The sequence below is a fragment of the Pituophis catenifer genome, unplaced genomic scaffold (genome assembly GCF_029215685.1).
Source record: "Pituophis catenifer annectens isolate HBS135680 unplaced genomic scaffold, rPitCat1.0.hap2 SCAF_2, whole genome shotgun sequence".
Taxonomy (NCBI): Eukaryota; Metazoa; Chordata; class Lepidosauria; order Squamata; family Colubridae; genus Pituophis; species Pituophis catenifer.
This window is the reverse complement of record NW_027256882.1, coordinates 41,483,693-41,492,218: the sequence shown is the minus strand read 5'-3', so window position 1 is coordinate 41,492,218 and position 8,526 is coordinate 41,483,693.

Below are 8,526 nucleotides of genomic sequence, written 5' to 3'. Positions count from 1 at the left end.
GTGCCTTAAAGAAGCATTATCCTGATTACATCTCCAACAAAATATTGTCCTAGACAAGGCGGGGGCAGGGCTAGCCAGTGGTGGGATTAGCCCCAACCAGCTGAATCCTACCTCTGCCTTTGAGGCAAGTGGCCGAGAGGCGGGGCTAGGTGTGATGAGTGACATCACCCACCCAGTCACATGACCACCAGCCACGCCCACCCAGCCAGTCATTAGGGCAGAGAACCAGTTGTTAAAAAATTTGAAGCCCACCACTGTTCAAATTTCACCAGGCTCAAGGTTGACTCAGCCTTCCCTCCTTCTGAGGTCAGTAAAATGAGGACCCAGAGTGTTGGGAGCAATATGTTGACTCTGTAAACTGCTTTGAGGGGGCTGTAAAAGCACTGTGAAGTGGAATATAAGTCTAAGTGCTATTGCTAATGATTACCATTCAGTTGCATTCACTTCCATTATGATGAAGTGTTTGAGAGATTGGTAAAGGACTATATGGTTTCATGCTTTCCCCCTATATTTGACTCATTAGTTTGCCTATTGCAAGAACTGCTCTATAAAAGATGCACTTTCCTGTGTGCTTCATCTTAGCTTGGGTGCACCTGGAGGAGAATACTCATGTGCAAATGCTGTTTGTTGATTTTACTTTGGCATTCAACACATTCATTCCTTAGCATTTGGTAAACAAACTGGGCCTATTAGGTTTAAATACTTCTTTATCCAGTAATTGTATACTGGATATCTTTATTGATAATGCCCACATGAGTTTCTGCGAGTTGAAAAAAAAAGTTTCTGGCTCCATCTCCTTGAGTATGGGTTCCCCACAGGATTGTGTCTTGAGTCTGCTACTGTTCACCTTGATGACCCATGACTGCTGTGCCAAATCTGCTATGAATCTTATTGTGAAGTATGCGGTTGACACAGCAATGGTAGAACCAGGGGTGAAATCCAGCAGGTTCTGACAGGTTCTGGAGAATCGGTAACGGAAATTTTGAGTAGTTCAGAAAACCAGCAAATACCACCTCTGGCTGGCCCCAGAGAGGTGTGGGAATGGAGATTTTGCAATATCCTTCCCCCAGGAGTGGGGACGGAATGGGAATTTTGCAGTATCCTTCCCCTAGAGTGGGATGGGAATGGAGATTTTGCAATATCCTTCTCCTGCCATGCCCACCAAGCCACACCATACCCACCAAGCCACGCCCACAGAACTGGTAGTAAAAAAAATTGAATTTCACTATTGGGTGGGACGTATCCGGGATGACAATGAAGATGCTTATGGGGAAGGGGTGAAGTCTCTGGTGGACTGGTGCAATAAAAGTAACCTGGTTCTAAATGTTAATAAAACAAAGGAGATCATTGCAGACTTTAGAAAGAGCCGGCATGGTCATACTCCACTCCGTATCAAGGATATAGCTATAGAGGTGGTCAACAGTATTAAGTACCTGGGGGTGCAGATAAATAACCATCTGAACTGATCTCTCCACATGTCATTGTGTGATTTTAAAGTATTTCTAGCAGGACTACCAGATTCTGTAACAGCTTTGTTCCCTATGCCATCCATCTGGTAAACTCGCAAGATTCGTTTTTCTCACCATGTACATGTATACATCCGGACAAGACTGTGTTGTTTCTCTGTGTCATATAATATATGTGGGTATATGCATAATTTTGTATTGTGTTTATTTATTTATGTAGTGTATATTTTGGAAGTAATGACCTTTTGAGAGCTGTATGCAACAAAATTTCATTTTAATATATGCCGATTAGTGTACATTCAAAGTGACAATAAAGTTATTCTATTAACATACTAAATATTCATTGTGTATTAGTTGGTCCAAAGTCAAATGCCCGCTTCCATCAACATTTTCCATATTACCATCTATTTCCCAATTTTTATAATTGAGTTTTCCCATAAAGTCAATCTAGCATGGAAAAAGGAGTCAAATCTTCTTTTAATAGACATTACATTTCATAATTTTCTAACTGACATAATTGTTTCCAGACATACTAGAGTTCTACTGTATTTTGATAATCATACCATCCATTCAATCAAAGGTGATATATATTTAAATTCCAAAGTTGTCCAAATTGGAAAATTAACACCAACTCTTGGTTTCCAATATTTAATATTTGATAATAGGTAAGTATGATTATATAGCTCCAGATTTGGAAAACCAAATTCTTCTGTGTTAATTGGTAGTTGCATTTTGTGCAATATTCTTGGAATCAAGGGATCCAAGAATATGGGATATTTTCTAAGCACATGACCTGGGATTCTCTCAGAATAAAAATTAATCTGGGAATAAGATTCATTTTGAAAGTGTTTACCTTTCCCCCAAGGGTAAAGTTTAATGACTCCCATCTATCAATATCAGAATTGCATATTTCATTTTAAGACTATTTTAGGAATGATAGATAATGTAGAAAACCTCTATAAAGATCTATTTGAACATTATGCAATAGCTAAAAATGTGGACATACCATTGCTTTGTATATAAGAACATTATAATGTTGCAAATTTATTTGCAATCTGGCATTCTGAAGAAAGTCTAAAAGACTGATTTGACACCTTTGTAGAATTCATGCTGATTTTTCTTCACAAAGACTAATTTCCAGGCTTTAGCACTGAGCCATATCTGAGTGACAATTTATATTTTCTCACTTAGAAAATATATCAATAATTTCCCATTTGAGTTTTCTTTAATATCTTTCAGATGGATGCCATCAGAACTCAGAGGTTTGTTACAATAATTAATATTTTGTGACTGTCTTCTTTTTAAATCTCGAATAACTACTGGATCCCCAGAAATTTCTGGGTATTCAAATGCAAGGTACAAATTCCATGCAATGTGGAATGGTTCATTGAGTCGGGTGGCTTAGAAATCCCACAGTTGTGGATTCTAAGCTCACATTCCTTTGGACATCATTCCTTAATTGCACATCATTCTATATGAAAAGGATTTCCAATTCAACCACTATTTTCTTCAAATAAGATTAAGAAAGATATGCGTGCCTGAGGCAGTGGATGGATGGAGCAACACCACGCATGAGGCAATTTTTAATGGGCCTGAAGGAGAGGTGGGTTTCAGCAGGTTCTGACCAGTTCTGGCGAACAGGTAGCAGAAATTTTGAGTAGTTCGGAGAACCGGTAGTAAAAATTCTGACTGGCCCAACCCCCATCTTTTCTCTGCCTCCCTAGTCCCAGCTGATCAGGAGGAAATGGGATTTTGCAGTAACCTTTCCCTGGATTGGGGAGGGAATGGAGATTTTACAGTATCCTTCCCCTGGAGTGGGGAGGGAATGGAGATTTTACAGTATCCCTCCCCTGCCACACCCACCAAGCCATGCCATGCCCACCAAGCCACACCCACATAACTGGTAGTAAACATTTTTGAAACCCACCACTGGCCTGAAGCATGATTCAAATGCTTTTTATAGGACTGATATCCTGGCAAATGAAGAGGTAAAATAAAGTAAAAGTGTATGTTAGCAAAAAATAGGGAGCATAGATGTCATTAAAGTGCTTTAAAACCAATGGGTTACATCAGTGATTTTCAAACCTATCTTTTTGTCTTAGAATGTACTTCCTTCCGTCCTTCCTCCCATCCACCCATCCACTCATCTATCACATTTATATAGCCACCCATCTCACAAGAAGCAAATCTAGGTGGCATACAATAAACATCTTAGCAATATTATAAGCATCTAATTCTCCTTAAGTTTAAACTTCAGAATGTTTACTTGATTGGTCTCTATGTCCCTTTAGAAATCCCTTTTGGAATTTCTAAATTTATTTGACTGTTGAATGATGGTAAATGTATTGGGGGAATATATTTCAATTGCACTTTTGAAGATAGATTGTGGCTATTTTTTCATTTTCCAATAATGTTATTACATTTTGCAAAGCACACACAGCATAAACTAACAATCCAGAGAAACAATAAGTTTTTTAAAAAAAGAATATGAATAGAAGTGTAAAAAAAAGAAAGAAAGAAAAAGAGTGGAAAACATAAACATACAGAAAGAATAACTTCCGACTTTTTTCAAGGATATAAAGAATGTTGACATTCAAATCTTAGTTTAAGACTAAAATAAAATATGTACATTTTCCTCCCAAAAGAAAAAGGAAAATTAAAAAAATCTTAGCTAGAGGTTCTCCCGAACCCCCAGCAGCCCACCCCTGTTAAAATGGCCATCGTTGCCCATTCTGTCATCTTTATTAACCATTTGTCTACTGTAGATATCCTAGGATCTTTCCAACTCGGAGCATATAAAAGTTTATTACCGTAGGAATAAAACATCTCACGATTTTTCACATTGTTTTATCCATAACAGTAACCCCTTAAATATTTTACCTGTTTTTCAATCTTAAAGCCTGTTTTATACATTAATTCTAACTGGTCATTTTGTACCGTGTTTTTGGTTAAAAAAATTTTGTCTTCTGTTTATTAATCTTAAATCCAGCTACTGCTTCGGAGGTCAAAGACAACCTGTATAGCCAGAATGTGGTGACCTATGAGCCAATTGTGATTCAGAAAACTGACTTTCTCAACTGAAACTTTTTCAGTGACCAAACATTCCTAAGATAGAATCCTTAGTTGCACACCTACTTGGAACAAGTACTATGGGGAATTCCATGCCACAGTCACACACAATTTACCAATTAACCATTGAGGTCTCACGTATTGCAAAATTTTTAAAAAAGCCTTTAAAGGAAACAAAAATACCCAAAGTTTTAGCAACAATCTAAATGACGAAGAATGTCTCCCCTTTTGCTCAGTGCCCTTTCTGAAAGCGAGACCTAGTATAAGGGCCTAATAAAAAACGGGGAGAAGAGTGAAGATAAGTCTTTTCATGAAGAAGAAAGCTTGGAAGTTACTGCGTAACTTGCTCTACCAGGGGTTGCCTGGCCACATTGCTCTGCTATTTGTTGATTGATTAAGGTAGATTAGATTAGACTAGGTTCTAGAAAGGTTGAGAAATATTTTAATGAATTAATTTAATGAATGTAATTAAACATATTAATAATTGACATTATTCATTCATTATAGAATACCTTATTGTTACATGGTGCATATAACATGGGCTATATTGTCTTATATTACATTTCTAATATAACATCTAATATCTACCAGAATGTTAGAATTAGCCCTGCCTTTCTAACAATGTCTTGGGGAAGGAAATTCTTGTATACAGGTCGTCTTCAACTTACAACCATTCATTTAGTGATAGTTCAAAGTTACAACAACAGTGGAAAAAAAGGGACTTTGGGTTGTTTTTCACGATTGTTACAGCATGCTCATGATCATGTGATCAAAATTTGGATACTTGGCAACTGGCATGTACTTGTGACCAGTGGTGGGTTCCTCCCAGTTCGGCCTGGTTCCGCCAAGCCAGTAGCGGTGATGATATGACGTCACTGAACCGGTTCTCCCCCCCGTCCCCCTTCCCCCCCCGCGTTATTCTTACCTTTTATTGGCCCCACCCCCAATCTATTGCTGACACCTGAGTCCCAGCTGATCAGCTAGAAGGAAAAAAAATGTTTAAACTCTTGCCATGGGGCTTCAAAGGGCTGCCCTACAGCTGATCAGTGTTAAAAGGCAGTGTGGTGGTAGACCAGTGTCTCCAAAAACAAATGAGTAGACTGATGCCTGCAAAAACAAATGAGTAGACCAGTGCCTGCAAAAATAAATGAGTAGACCGGTACAGCTCTGCAAGCAGTTAAAAGCCTGGTAGACCAGTACCTCTGCTAAATCCTAAAGAATTGTCACATGACCATCAAGCCACGCCCACAAAATAAGCCACGCCCACAGAACCAGTAGTAAAAAAAATTAGAACCCACCCCTGCTTCTGACAGTTGGCACTGTCCTGGGTTCATGTGATCACCATAAGTAAGGTTCCCAGTCAGCTTCCGACAAGCAAAATGAATGGGGGAAACCAGATTCACTTAACGACTACATGATTCACTTAACAGCTGCAGTGATTCGCTTAACAATTGTGCTAAAAAGGTTGTAAAATGTGTTAAAACTCAGAACACAATTGTCTTGCTTAGCAATAAAAATTGTGGCTCGGTTGTGATTGTAAGTCAAGCAGTGGTAGGTTGCTACCGGTTCTCCCCAGTTCGGGAGAGCCGGTAGTGGAAATCTTCATAAGAGAGCGAACCGGTTCGCTCTGAATTTCATTTGGGCCCTCCCTCCCGCCCCCGCGCTATACTTACCTTTATTTCGGGTTTTTTTTTTTTTTTGGTCAGCTGTAAGACGCGGCAGAGGCAATTGCCATGCCTCAGCTGTATTTTTTCCCAAAGCACTTGTAGGATGCAATCGCGGCGATCGCGCGCAAAGCATGTGCACAATGTGAACCAGCAGTAAAACTGATTAAAACCCACCATTGAAGTCAAAGACTATCTGTAGGTGTAATTTGTGTTCCCTTTCCATTGTTTAAATATACACTATACAACTACAGGTAGTCTTCAAATTATGACTATAATAGAGTCCTGAATGTATGTTCCTAAGTGAAAAATTTGTCAAGTGAGGTTTGCCCCTTTTTACGACTTTTCTTGCCATAGTTGTTAAGTGAATCATTGCATTTGTTAAGTTAGTAAGACGGTTGTTAAGTGAATCTGGATTCCCCATTGACTTTGCTTGCCAGAAGGTCACAAAAGCTGATCACATGGCATGGCCCCAGGACATTTCAACCGTCATAAATATGAACCAGTTGCCAAGCATCTGAATTTTGATCACGTGACCATGGGGATCAGGGGTGGGTTCTACTTACCTTTACTACCGGTTCGCAACGGGGCCATGCGCGCGTGGTTGCTTTGCTCTCATGCGCACGCACTCTTCTGCACATGCGCAGAAGCATTTTGGTGATATCGGGGTCGGTGGGCGGAGCCTCCCACCGGTTTTACTACCGGTTCTATAGAACCGGTGTGAACCCGGGGCAACCCACCACTGATGGGGATGCTGCAATAGTTGTTAAGTGTGAAAAACAGTCATCATAACTCACTTTTTTCAATGCCGTTGCAACTTTGAACAATCACTAAATGAAGTTGTAGGTTGAAGACTACCTGTATTTTATTTAAACAAGTGACCATAAAGCACAGACATCACCTCAAACTGATAAATATCTTCTTATTAGAGCATTACATTAAAGATTACTTTATCCCAAGGACAGATTAGTATCCTATTGAAGCAACATCCGAGCTGTGGGTATTTGCTATATTCCTCTCTCAGGATCTTGTATTCACACATCTGAAAAAGTAAACTGTGGCCCACAAATTGATCCAGTAACTGTGTTAGTCTTTTAAAAGTCACATTTTTGTTGCTTTTATAGCATAGAATTAAAGCTATAAAATGTTAGCTCTCTAAAAATAATTGTACTTAGGGAATTTATATAGTTACAGGGCTTCCCTTGCTAAAACATAAGAAAGAAGATAAGATAAGATAATAGACTTCCGTCTCGGGAGATGTTGCAGTAGACGTTGCATTTAAGTCCTTGCGTAGATTCCTGTAAAAATTACAGAAGCAAAGTTAATCAACCAGTGTCACATTCCAGTGTCAAGAAAAGTCAGAACAAGGAAGGGGTACAAAGTTCAGATAAAAAAAAAAAAAAATCTGGAAGAGTTTACTTATCAATGCACAAACTCAGACCCAATAGCATTTGATATAGAAATAGGCCTGATCAAAGTACTTCTTCCAAATAACAGAAGATAACGTTCAAAGCATGAGCATCCCAAATATTTAGACACTCAATTGCAGAAAAAGGAGTCCGGCTGCTTACATAATTACAAATATTTTCCTACAGATAGTCCTCTGTAGGAGATAGTTACAACAATTGTGACCGGAATTTCAATCGCTAAGTGGTGTGGTTGTAAGTTACAGTTCAAAGTTACAACAGCACTGGAAAAAGTGACTTAGGACCATTTTTCACACTTATCAACATCCCCATGATCACATGATTATATAACTGTATAATATAATATAACTTCATCACTGTTTATATAACCTTCCCAGTCAGCTTCCGACAAGCCAAGCCAATGGGGGAAGCGAGATTCACTTAACAACTGCATGATTCACTTAACAAGCATAGCAAAATGGTTGCAAAATGGGGCACCATTCACTTAACAACTGCCTTGCTTTGCAATGGAAATTTGAGCTCCATTCATACATAAATATGTCCTGGAATACAGTCTATTCCAGCACATATTTATATTCAGTGGTGGATTGCTACCAGTTCGCCCCGGTTTGGGCGAACCAGTAGCAGCAGCAGCGGGAGGCTCTGCCCACCCGCCCAGACATCATCAAATATGCTTTGCGCATGCGCAGAAGTGGTGTGCACATGAGCGAAGCGAGTGCGCATGCGTGCACGAACCAGTAGCAAAGGTAAGTGAAACCCAGCACTGTTTATATTGTTCTGTTTGTTTCCTAGTATGATTTGATTGCTTATTAGTAAGCTAATAAGCTAAATTATTTGATTGCATAATGACCATAGTGAATCAAAGAGAAATCAAATGTAGTTTAAGTACTTTAAGTGGGG